At 39.0% G+C, this 14123-nt stretch overlaps 1 protein-coding gene across 2 annotated transcripts in view; it reads right to left on the bottom strand.

Moving 5' to 3' along the window:
- mpp7a (MAGUK p55 scaffold protein 7a) overlaps positions 1-14123 on the bottom strand; it is a 154136-nt gene that overhangs the window by 95554 nt on the left and 44459 nt on the right. The window lies entirely within an intron of this gene.

The following is a 14123-nucleotide window of genomic DNA, read 5'->3' as shown; positions in this document are numbered from 1 at the left end:
GACACACACACGCAGACACACACACGCACACCTTGCTTTGCTGGTCTTATTCTCTCATGGATATGCTTTGAATATTGTTTTGGGTAAGGGAGGGGAGGGGGAGTGATCTAGAGTGTTCTAGGCTTTTCATTGGATTTTCTTGTGAAATGTGAGAAACTCAGTATATATCATTTTCTATATGTATCTATATCTATATAAAATATTTACATATCTACATATATATTTATATAAATAAAAAATAACGCTAAAATGTTTTTTACAAAAAAAATTAAACAAACATGCAATGCTCCGAGTCCTGAAGTCATCCCTTTCAGAAAAATACTGTAGATGGCAGACACAAAAAGAAATCCAGACACTACTACACACAGACCACAGATATTCAAATGGTTATTTAACTCTACCAGCAATGGCCTCTTTTTATACATAGTACCATATAGTGTCTCTCTGCCTACAGACAGACATCTAGCCATGAGTAGGCTCTTATAATTTTTTTTTTTTTTTAAAAAGCAAGCACCGCTCTTCTTAATGCCACTGTCAAAGCTGACTTTAACAAAACTAAATTTCTGCAAATATAGGTCTTTCTATTACTATTGTCCTAAAAAGAGTGAAGTGAAAAGGACATACTGTAATTCTAAAAAAGAAAATGTAATTTTTCACAATTCAATCCCATTTGAATATTGCACACATTTGAAGCTTATGTTTGTGAGAGAGGTTACAGTAAACTTTCACAGCTATGAATGGGCACATTGTTAGGAGCAGATAACAGGAGAGAATGTTGATTATTTATTTACCATCAACTATTCAACATGACAGAACATCCACTTTTCAGGCCATCGCACTTTCTCAGGATAATGAACAGAAATATGAACTGCATTATAATTACAAAATGTACATACAAATTAATATATGTCAACCGTTTTGAAAGTATGAGGACACTTAATAATGATAAAGAAAAAACAAACGCAGAAAGTGTGGACAGGTAAGAAAGATCTTTAGGTACATTCACTCACTCACTTGCTGCTGCTGCAAAAAAGCAATGTTACCGTCACTAGTGGACCAAAGGAATATTACTGATACATTTACACACATTACATATTCAAAGACTTGTTTAAATGATATTAAAAAATGTCAAATATCGGCCAATATATTGGCCATGGAAACATACCGGTCAACCACTACACCTCGCTACTGAGAAATGTCCTGTAGCTAACTGTTGTGTAGCTTTTTTAAATCAAAAAAGTCAACCGTGGGACAGAGTAATTCAGAGTAAAAGGAAATTGCTTTCATATTTGTTTGCTTGGTCAGTGACTTTGTGGGTTTTGGTTCATTTTATGTTGTAGGCTGTAAGGACCTTTAAAATAATTTAAATCATTTGGCCATATGTTAAAAAAAAATCTTCTGTGTGGGCCTCTGATGTGAGTTCACGTAGTGTAACAGCGCAGCGCTTCTGGGTTGTATGTCAGAACGTAGGCTCACTATTGGCCTCACTACACGCATCACACACACACGACCAGTGTCGGCCAATAGTGAGCCTACGTTCTGACGTACAGCCCAGAAGCGCTGCGCTGTTACACTACATGAACTCACTCAGAGGCCCACACAGAAGAAAATGAATAGTTGAATAAAGTCGTTATTTTTGTTTTGTTTTACGCACAAAAAGTATTCTCGTCGCTTGATAAATTTATGGTTGAGCCACTGTAGTCACTTGGACTATTTTAAACATTGTCTTTACTAACTTTCTGGGCTAACTTTCAAGTTTCAATTACAGAGAAGCCTATGGAGGAGTGAGACAGCTCTTAGATTTAATCAAAAATATCTTAATTTGTGATCCAAAGATAAACGAAAGTCTTACGGGGTTGGAACAACATGAGGGTGAGTAATTACTAACAGAATTTTAATTTTTTGGGTGAACTAACCTTTTAAGGAAACAGCAGTTTAATGAGCTCTTGAATTGGCCTTTTCAGCAGTTCAGCAGCACTTCATATGGAACAAGGACACATCTGAACTAAAGCCAAAAGCTGTTTATAGAAACACCAAAACTAGAGTCTGGTTGCAAGTGTGTGTGTGTGTGTGTGTGTGTGTGTGTTCTATGTGTAGACATAAGATACCACTCAGCGTCCAATACAGAAACAACAACAGTATTCAAATAATTTGGCAAGATCAGACAAGATGTCTGATGACTAGATACCTAGTCACCTATATAGGAATGCACAATATATCAGCCAACACATCTGTATTGGCCGATATGTTAATTATTATCGGCCTGATAAGACAATAAGTATATTAAAGCCGATAAATAATGGATTTTCCCATCGTCAGAGACACTTCAGATGCGTACTGTTCACCCTGATTTATATAGGATGTGTTCTTTCTTGATGCTTTGTTGCAGTTACCTTTAATGAAATTTAAGATTAACTGCATTTTTTGTGGGCTTTAAAAAAAACTAACAAACTAATGGCTAGTCACTAAAAAGGTAAAACTTTTGTTTAACCTAGCTAAATGTTATTTTCTCAACAGGCCAACATTAACTACAACTGAGCGTTGCTCGCTAAAATAATTTTAGTTTGGTAATTCAATAAGCTAACAAAGTCTTTTGTAAAACGAAGCGTTAGCGCATTTTACCGTGGGAACAATTATGTTACCACTGTGTTGAAGTGTAAATGTTAACCTAGGTTAAACTGGACAACGGTCTTCGTAAGGTGCATCATTACATAGCACAGATGTTCTCCGAAACTCTTCCACTCCAAAGTTCCATCCCCAGGCAAAACCCGTGGAGACAAAAAGACAATAGAACCCATTATAATCAGTGATACGTCAGAAAAATTCATACCCGTACCCCAAGAGACCCGTAATGTGCTACACGGAACCAACCCGGAACCGTCTATTACTTCAAAAGCTGGACCCAGACTCGTGCAGATCCGAGAAATGTACTACCCGGAACCGACCTGGACTAGGGGTGTGCGATATATATAGTCTGCCATAATATTGGAATTGTTGTTTTAAAGATGTGCAATTTTACATTATCGAGTATAGCCTTTTACATTATCGAGTATAGCCTATCCCTCACACACACCCAGAGAGTGCATGCATACTCTACGCGATGTTGTCTTGTAGATTAGACCAGTGCAGGTGCGCATTTAGAGTGCACGCTTTCACTGCGTGATTTAGTCTTTATTTATATCATTTAGCAATAAATATCACAAGAGTGCAGTTTTTCTCCAAATATCAGCATGATGACAAATGTGATATTGATTTTATACAAGTTTAATAAACAAGAAGTTAATATTAAGTGACTTGAAAATAGTTAAAAACAAAGCCACACACAGCGGTGTTTCCTTACTGAGTGAATCAGCTTTTTGAATGAATCAGTTGACTTGGATAGATTAAGATAATCAAATGCTTCTTTCCTTGAATGAATCAGCCGTCTGATTGAATCGGTTGATTCTCAATCATTCGCTCATTAACAGTGAATTGCTGCAACCTACTGGCGGTTTCAATTTCACATTTCAAGTACCATTTCTTGTTTTAAATTATTTTAAATATCAATATTCAATATTGCAAAGATTAATGTTATATAACATATTTCGTTGCCTAAAATATACACAGAGATAACCGGAGTAGCAGAGCGAGCTGAGTGACGCGCGGTGCGTCAGAAGGTGGGCGGGGTTAGGATTTCCCAAGATTTTCCAAGATGGCACCGCCCATACCCCCCATGAACAGCTTCAAACCCGTTCTTCAGAAAGTCTATGGGTGACATCACAGACGCTTTGTCCATATTTTTTACAGTCTATGTACCTGACTGACTGTGATACAATCCACCGCCAAGAAAGTTCTATCCATGTTATTCCGCTCTTTATTCCAACCATGCTTAATCCACTCATTATTTCAGCTTCAAAAAGTCCACTTGATGACAAAAAGTCATGGATGACAAATGTGACTGCAGATTTGCATTTCGACTCGAGTTAACTCGCATACTAACTTTGACTGTTTGCCCTTTTGAACTATAATAACGATTGCTCGTTCAGTGCCATGGCCGCTGACGTTAGCATTATTTATTTGCCATCATCTCTGTGCAGAGTCTGATCACCAAAACTTTAAGATTAAACAAGACAGTTCATTCATATTATTATAAAAATGGGAGAAAGTGTAAAGCGCGGCTTGACGGAATAAGTCCCACCTTTTAAGTAAAAGAGCCAATCATCAATTGGTAAAGTCATTGTGTCACTGCAGAAGCTCTGGTTGTCGTAGAAACATGATGCGCTTGAGATTGCACGTTCACGTTAGCTGGAGCAATCTGAAGAGCTTTTTAGCGCAATGCGTTTATTTTAACCTTATATCCCGGCTCACTATTCTTATCCTAATTTTACAAGTTGCAAGTTACAAAAACCTCAGGACCTGAAGTTATAGATTGGGACCTGACCCTGACCCAGCTGACCATTTAAAATATAGACCCGAACCCGTACGGGTCCCACGTTGGATCCCGGGTCCTCGGGTGCTCCATGTAGACCTCTAATTTGAAGTTCAAACGGACAGTGTTGACCACCTCAAGCTGCTCTCAATCCAAATGTTAAAAATTAGGAAAATAAAAAAAACCATGATGGAATGTCACCAAAAAGGCCATTACGGCAAATACAGCAATTTTAAAGAAAACCGTAAATCCCTGTATGTGGTGTTTGACGTCACAGAAAATTCCCATGATGCTGATGGAATCACAGGTATAATACTGCAAATTCTCTTTACAGTAAATAACTGTACAAATTATAGGAATGTCTAACAAATTATAGGAATGTCTAACAGTGTAGTTGATCTCAACAGAACACTGGTCTACAGAGAAAGAGAGGATTCAATTTAGTTTTAGACCCTCTGAGAGCTTAAACTGGAACTCAACACTCATGTGCCATGGGAAAAGCCCACAATAGTTCAGAACGCATAAATGAGGTCATGAACAGTCATGAATCGCTAGATTCGCTACACAACCTCACTGACAACATAAACCAGGACAGCGGCCTACAGTAATGTGCTATTATGAGGTGACCATTTGAGAGCCTCATTGTCTATGAGAAAACTATGAGAAAGACAGAAAGGGAGCGATAGATGTGTGCCCCTCTTCTCTATAATGGACTCCTTTGTTTCAGAGAGGTTTAAACAAAGCAAGCACTGGCTGCAGGGAGTTAGGGCCGCTGTGTCTTTTTCTGAATGAGAACTACTCACCCAAATCTGAGTGGAAGTGCAACACAATCAGAGCTCTTCAGCTTTACTTAGTTTGCCTCCCTCACCATCCTCTCCTATCATCACTTCCACATTCTCTCCTCTTTATCAATTTTGATCTGTTTTAGGCTCTTACAAGGATAGCATTGTCTTCTAGCAATTTATCCTTGTCTCCTGATCAGAGGGCCTGGCCTTCCTTACACCCATGCTATCATTACACCACCATCACACTCATGCCTTTCTTCTCTACATGTGCATGTGGGGTTTAGTGCCAATACACCTCTAGACCACTTCAACACACTCCATGTTTACAGGAAATATTCATATCCCACTCAACCAAACCCATATAAAAAATAATAAAAAAGGTCGCCATGAAATCAAAATTGACCTCATTTCATTCGTTAGCGCACATTAGTAGGCTTGTGGTAAACAATTAATTTGTGCAAGTTAATACACAGAAAAAAAATGTAGAAAATCTGAAAATTTGCTTCCGCCACAGGGTTAGGCTTTTTTAAGACTATTTGATGCTGTTCTTTTAGGGAGTCTGAGAGAATAACTTCGGATTTTGTGAATGTGAATCACTCTAATTGGCTGAAGTCAGTGCATGAGAATAAAAGCAAAAGAAATGAAAGCGAACAAAGCAGCAAAGGCTGTAGGCTGTTCAAATTTTACATCTTACCTGTGAAAGTGATCAGCATGATTGATATTCAAAATGCTAAGCAAGCGTGATCAGCATGACTGATATTCAATTCAGTATTAATCACCATTTGTTTAAGGTTTATATATCTGCAGTCTAGGCTTGCTGCTATAACTCAACGCCCCCTGCCAATATTAGCGCAGCATCGCAACGAGATCTAGTGGGAAGCGTTTAAATTCGGTGCAGAATTATGTTATAAACCACACATATCAGACCAAACAGGTAGCCTATGACGTGGAAACCAGGATAAACACTAGGGGTGGAACGGTACATGTATTCGTATTGAACCGAAATGGTACGGGCGTCACGGTTTGGTGCATAAATTTACAAGGAGAATACACGGTATAAAAATAAATAAAACTCGCGTGCAAATTAATGTAATGTAATGCGGAACTACTGTTAGATATGCGGGTTCTTTAGGGACACCTAATCTGCGGGCGCGATCGAAAAGTCGCAAAGTGTTTACTTATATTTGTGTGCATGTGTGTGTGTGAGGCCTGGGCACGATCGAACAGTGGAAACATACTCCGTCATTTTGTTAATACAGGACATCATTCAAACTGCAAAGTGTTTAAGTTACTGTTAATTAAAATTTTAAGGAAAACAAATATATTAATCTGAAATGTAGCAAATTAATGTTCAATTCATTCAAGTACAATTACCAAACATATCTCAAGGTCTTTTTTGTCTTTTTATTAATTTAATTAATAAACTAATTATATAAAACTATTGTCAGTGCACTACAAATAAACTGGTTCTATGCCTTTACTTTATTAATAAAACTTATTTAAAAAATACAAGGCTTAAGTAATTTATTTTCCTTTGCTGTTACAGCCTGAGACATGCACAAGCCTTCTGCATTTTTGTTTTGCTTTTCCCTCCATTGTACCAAACTCGTACCGAACCGTGATGTCTGAACCGAGGTATGAACCGAACCGTTACTTCTGTGTACGGTTCCACCCCTAATAGACACTTGACTTCCTGCTCAGCTACTGTTCGGACGCTCTCGCTTACTGCTCCGCGCTTTGCTCTATCGCTTTTACATTTTATCTCCTATTTTCTTATATTTTATTTCCTTTATTTTATTTCCTTTTATCACCTAATTTTAACTTCAGCAAATCAGCACAGTGCTCAGACGACAAAGTTTGGATTACTACAAAAACTGAGAATTCTTTTACCCGACCAGCTTACATTCCGGGAAAGGAAAACACAACTGCCTACAAGGATAAGAGAAAATGCCTCTTCTGAAATCTACTTGCTGCACCAACTGCCACAGACTTTTACAAAGGATTGCAGTTCTTGAAACAAAGTTACTTACGGGACCACCAAACCAGACGGAGCACACAACAGAGCTTCATCATGGACACCCTCAGCATACCGGTGAGTCCCATGAAACTAGTGCTCCTCGACAGGTAGAGAAACAAGCCGATCGACTTACTAATCGATGGCACAAACAGGGAGGGAGACCCAAAGACACTCGAGACATCAGATTGTCACGAGCATCACATATTGCCGCAGTAGCATCCTCTACCCCAGATACAGCTCTGACAAGGATTGCAAACACTGGTCTCAAACCACCACCTATACATCTTGAGAACAGATTTGAAGTGCTAATGAATGTAAATGAGGAATCCCCAAATGTGATGAATGTGATCGAACACAGACTGAATGGGCCAGTGGCTAACACTGATGCTAACTGGTGCTCAAGGTCGAGCAGACAGCGGCACTCAGCTCAGAGCGCAGCCGAGCCCAGGACTCTGATAGTGGGGGACTCCATAATCAGAAACATTAGCGGCAGGGATACAACTACATGCTGCCTTCCACAAGCAACAACTTCTGATATAAACAGGGAACTTCAGAACATTCTGATGAAACATAAGACTGCAAATCGACTCATCATTCATGTGGGGAAGAATGATATTCATAAAGAGCAGTCAGAACTCCTTAAGAAGGATTTCAATGAACTTTTTGAAACACTTAAAAGACTGAAAGTGCAAACATTCATCAGTGGACCACTCCCAGCAAGAGGAACAAACCGGTTTTCACGGTTGCTTGGGCTTAATACGTGGCTGCAAAAAACCTGCAATATAAAAGGAGTAAACTTCATTGACAATTTCAATCTTTTCTGGAGTCAGAGACAACTTTTTCATCGGGATGGCCATCACCCAAACAAACTTGGTTCAAGAGTGTTAAAGGACAATATCTACTTCTCCCTCAATCATCCTTCTGCAGTGTGTGCCAATCCACTCAATCTGAACGGCACACACACATCTGGACACAGTATGAATGACCACGGGACTTCACTTCAACAGCAAAATGGACATGATAACACCACTCCGCCACAACAACCTCTGCTCACGGACACAATATCAGCTGAGCCCTGTCCACACAGCTCACCACAGACAGACATATCAGAACTGCTCCAAGATTCACCACCCAAGGACGACTTCCTGGAAAACAGCCAGGGAATCCAGGACAGCATATCACAACCTCCGATAACACCAGAGCAACAGCCCCTTTCACCAGACACTTTCTCCCTCTCCCCAGCAACTCCACTCCTGTGCTTCTCACAGAAAATGGAAGAACTGGTGTATGCTGGAACCAGACTATCCCACTCTTTTGCTGCAAGCCCCCAAATACCAACCAAAAAAAGACAGGCACCATTACCACCAAAGCCTGCGGGCCCAGCTCGCCCTCCCCCTCCTGTGAGAGCTCTTCGGCCTCTGCCACAACGCCAGGGCCCACACCCTCCTCCATCTGCTCGAGGTGAACCGAAAACAACTGATACCAGCTCTCAGTGATATGTGTTGGGTCCCCGTTTTGATAACAGTAACTTTCTCAAATGTTTACAGAACAAACGGGAACCCAGTGTGCCTGTATCTTCCTCTATTGCTGTTCTATTACAAGATAGAAAGTCTAAGGCCTTCAATAGCCGTACAGCAAACCTAACTAATCTGGTGCCTCTTACACGTCAAACTAATATTGCTGTGGGGAAAAGTAAGTCTGTTAAGTTAGCAATCCTTAACATTCGCTCACTTAAAAATAAATCACTTCTAGTCAACGACTTAATAACCACAAACAATCTGGATTTTATGCTTCTAAATGAAACCTGGCTAGAAGACAGCTGCAGTGCAACAATCCTCAATGAAGCAGCCCCCCCGAACTTTACTTTTATGAATGTCTGCAGAGCTGTTAAGAGAGGTGGGGGTCTAGCTGCTCTTTTTAAAGATATCTATCAATGTAAGCAAAAATCATTTGGGAATTACTTGTCTTTCGAATATCTGGGTATTGTGTTAAAAGGTGCTCCACGCATTTTACTTATCATTATTTACAGGCCTCCAAAATACTCTCCAGCCTTTGCTGAGGACTTTACAGAAATGTTATCAACAATTACATCAGAGTTTGACTGTTTTGCCATTGCTGGAGATTTAAACATCCACATAGATAATGCAGAAACCAATATGGCAAAAGAAATCAATACTGTTTTAAAAACTTTTGATCTGACTCAGCATGTTCATGGACCCACACACAATCGTGGACACACTCTAGATTTACTTATCAGTAAGGGTCTAAACATTTCATCGATTGTTATTAAGGATGTAGCACTGTCTGATCATTTCTGTATTTTCTTTGATATATTGATCTCTCCTGCCACTGAAGCTAGATCTGTGTCTGTCAAGAAGAGATGCTTAAATGAGAACACTAGTGTACTATTTATGAAGGCTATATCCTTAACACCAAGCATATCTGCAGACTCTGTTGATTTTCTCCTTGATTCCTTTAACTCAAAAGTTAAAAGTGTAATTGATGATATTGCTCCTGTTAAAGTCAGGAAGAAGAGTGGCAGACAAAAAGCACCTTGGAGAAACTCAACAGCAGTGCAAAATATGAAAAGACAATGCAGAAAAGCAGAGCGCATGTGGCGGAAGACAAAACTTGTAGTCCATTATAACATCTACAAAGACAGCATCCATGCTTTTAATATGGAACTAGGCAAAGCTAGACAGACTTTCTTCTCAAATATTATAAACAGTAATTTAAACAACACACGCACTCTTTTTGCTACTGTAGAGAGACTGACAAACCCCCCAAGCCAGATTCCCAGTGAAATGCTCTCAGACAACAAGTGCAGTGAGTATGCCTCTTTCTTCTCTGAGAAAATCAATAATATCAGAAAGGCGATCAGCACATCTTTGAGTTGCCCTGGGGTTAGACAGACCATCAAACCACCTGAGAAAGTAGTTACTATGTCTGACTTCAAAGAAATTGATGGCAAAATTTTGGAAGAAACCGTACAGCACCTTAAAACATCAACCTGTGCTCTTGACACACTTCCCACATCATTTTTCAAAAGTGTGTTAAACAGTTTAGAAGCAGATCTTCTAGAAGTGGTAAATGCCTCACTTCTCTCTGGGAGTTTTCCAAACTCCCTGAAAACTGCAGTTGTCAAGCCCCTCCTGAAAAAGAACAATATGGATAAGACCATATTAAGCAACTATAGGCCGATCTCAAATCTTCCTTTCATAGGCAAGATCATTGAAAAAGTTGTCTTCAATCAGCTGAACAAATTCCTATGCTCGAATGGATACTTTGACAATTTTCAATCTGGTTTCCGACCGCACCACAGCACAGAGACAGCGCTCATAAAGATAATAAACGATATTCGCTTAAATACTGATTCAGGCAAATTATCAGTGCTGGTACTACTCGACCTCAGTGCTGCATTTGACACTGTCGATCATAACATACTTCTTGACAGGCTGGAAAACTGGGTGGGGCTTTCTGGGAAAGTCCTAAAATGGTTCAGGTCATACTTAGATGGGAGAGGTTATTATGTGAGTATAGGAGATCATAAGTCTGAGTGGACATCCATGACATGCGGAGTCCCTCAAGGCTCAATTCTTGCGCCACTCCTGTTCAACCTGTATATGCTCCCAATGAGCCAAATAATGAGAAAGAACCAAATTGCTTACCACAGCTATGCAGACGACACACAGATCTACTTAGCCCTATCGCCTAACGATTACAGCCCCATTGACTCCCTGTGCCAATGCATTGATGAAGTCAACAGTTGGATGTGTCAAAACTTTCTTCAGTTAAACAAAGACAAAACTGAAGTCATTGCATTTGGAAACAAAGATGAAGTTCTCAAGGTGAACGCATACCTTCACTCTAGGGGTCAAACAACTAAACATCAAGTCAGGAATCTTGGTGTGACACTAGAGTCAGACCTTAGTTTCAGTAGTCATGTCAAAGCAATAACTAAATCAGCATACTATCATCTAAAAAATATTGCAAGAATTAGATACTTTGTTTCCAGACAAGACTTAGAGAAACTTGTTCATGCTTTCATCACCAGCAGGGTGGATTATTGTAATGGACTCCTCACTGGCCTTCCCAAAAAGACCATAAGACAGTTGCAGCTCATACAGAACGCTGCCGCCAGGATTCTGAGCAGAACCAGAAAATATGAACATATCACACCAGTCCTCAGGTCTTTACACTGGCTCCCAGTTAAATTTAGGATTGATTTTAAAGTATTATTACTGGTATATAAATCATTTAATGGCCTAGGACCTCAATACATTGCAGATATGCTCACTGAATATAAACCCAACAGATCACTCAGATCACTAGGATCATATCAGCTAGAAATACCAAGGGTTCACTCTAAGCATGGCGAGTCTGCTTTTAGCTATTATGCCAGCCGCAGCTGGAACCAGCTTCCAGAGGAGATCAGATGTGCTCCTACTGTAGTCACTTTCAAATCCAGACTCAAAACACATCTGTTTAGCTATGCATTTAATGAATGAGCACTGTGCCAATGTTCGTCCGACTGTTTGTACTGTACTGTATTTTATTTTTTATTTTTCTAAACTGTTTTAATTATTCTTATTTCTTTTTATTATTTTAATTTCTTCTATGTAAAGCACTTTGAATTGCCACTGTGTATGAAAAGTGCTATATAAATAAACTTGCCTTGCCTTGCCTTGCCTTGCCTAATAAAGAAGGCGTTTCAGTCCACAAATCACCAACATTCACCATGGATTTAATGTAGCAATGCTAACTGTAACCATGGTATTCTGGCAGAAATAGTCAAATGTTTTTTGTTTTTATACATTATTCATCTCAGGATTACAACCTTTTGAGTTAAATTCAAGCACTTTTCAAGAGCTTTCAAGTGCTTCACACTTTTTCCAGTACTTCAAACCTCTATATTATCCAATTGTAATGTTATTTTTATTACAATTGGATAATATAGTTAATATAATATAATATAATATTTCAGTTGCGTAGTCAAAAAAAGATCTTCATTTGTGTTCTGAAGATTAACGAAAGTCTTACGGGTTTGGAACGACATGAGGGTGAGTAATGACAGAATTTTTTGTGCGAACTAACCATTTAATCTTTCATGTTTGGCCCCTTTACGACATAAATGGTACAGCCACTGTATTTGAACAAGAATATGTGGACATCAAAACATGCAAACTCAAATTTTGAAATTACGATGAATACTTCATATATTTAGAAGCATATTGTTGTATTCTCCTGTATCGGCATAGATTTATAAATGATTTACCTTACAAATCTGATGAAATGGCACACATTGAGTTCTCAGATGAATGTTATAAGCAATCCAAACTCACAGCATGCTGAGACACAGTTTAAGACGCGCTCCACGCATGTAAATGATAACAGTTCATGTGGAGCAGAATTTACTGTGAAGGGAGCCGCTCTGAGACACACATGCATGTAAATAATTAAAGCGCATATTAAACCCGCAGGGCATATATTTATTTAATTGAATTGCAGCCTTTGTGAATTCACAAAAGCACTATGCTATAGTATGGTTTTTAAATGTTTTCATTACATCATGCAGCCTAATGTGCCACTTCTGGTATTTTGCTGGTTACTTAACAGGTAAATTGCAATCAAGATATTTATTTTTTTTAAATTTTTTAATGGAGTACTCAAATTAAATCAAGGAATTGTGACAGCCCTAATTAAATGCAATAAGCGAAGTACTCGTGTGAACAGAAAGCTGTCTCTCGGAGAGCGCATGATCCCGAATTCAGTTCTCTTCCGCAGCTTACACAAAATTATCAAAATGCATGTCTTGGTGAGTATTCACGCTAACAGAGTCAGTTATGACTTAAGTAGACTAAGCTGAGAAAGCAAACGTGTAACAATATATTGGATCCGTGCAGCTCTTAGTGATTGAATAAACCTGCTTCCGTCTGTGTGCTTAATGTTAATCAAACAACTTTTGTAGCTTTAAAAACAATTAGTATGCATTTAATTGATACAGTGAAGTGTTTTGTTTTCAAATTTGATTAATTCAATTTCTGTTGTTAAATAAACCTAATGTACACATACCTGAATCCCACTGACGTTAAAATGACACTTACTTTTCATGTAATGCTAGAGTAAAACACTGCTGTTCACTTTCAGGAGTTGTATCATCGCTAGTACTAGACATCGGATTGGTGCGTCAAGGCCTTTAGAGCTTTTTGCTACAGACACAGATCCGAGTACATGATCCATGTGAACTTAACAGGGTTCAGTTGGAATGAACACAATTGGTCTCAAATCAATGAAGTAAACCACAACAGATGAACTATAATTTACATCTTTGCATGCTCCCGGGTCACACTCAACATAGCATTATGCATTTCTCTTTCCTCTAGTTTCAAAATAAACTGCCTTAGGACAAATCAAGTGCTGTTCTGTGCATGTCAATTTTGTGGCAAATTTGAAGCAACAAAAACATGAATAAAGCAAAGCTGTAGCTCGTTGAGTCATATCCTCGTTACAGCATTGAACAGTTGTCATTAGCATTCATAGTGGTATGGGGGGGGGGTCCAAACTCCGTTTTAGACCAAACAACTAAACCCAGCGTGAAAACGTCCTTTAACAGGGTTAACAGAAGAATACGGCAAGGTAGGGCTGGGCGATAAACGGTATCATAATTATCGACAGTACACCATTTTCGATATAGCACTCGATATTTTCATTAAAACATGCACATCGCCCGTAGATCTTAAACAGCCAATCAGATGTTTTGATAAATCAGTGTGCTACCATTGACAACAACCAATAAGATCTAAACAGCCAGGTTGCGTTGCTCTCATGTTCGGTTGCGTCAGCACATTGACATTCCAATATCTCTTACAGTTTTAGAGGTTTGTATTGTCCTAGGGGTGTATCGATACACGCA

Source organism: Abramis brama, assembly GCF_963993115.1.
Source record: "Abramis brama genome assembly, chromosome: 14".
Classification (NCBI taxonomy): Eukaryota; Metazoa; Chordata; class Actinopteri; order Cypriniformes; family Leuciscidae; genus Abramis; species Abramis brama.
Note: the sequence above shows the minus strand (reverse complement) of the source record. Positions and strands in the feature narration are given on the sequence as shown.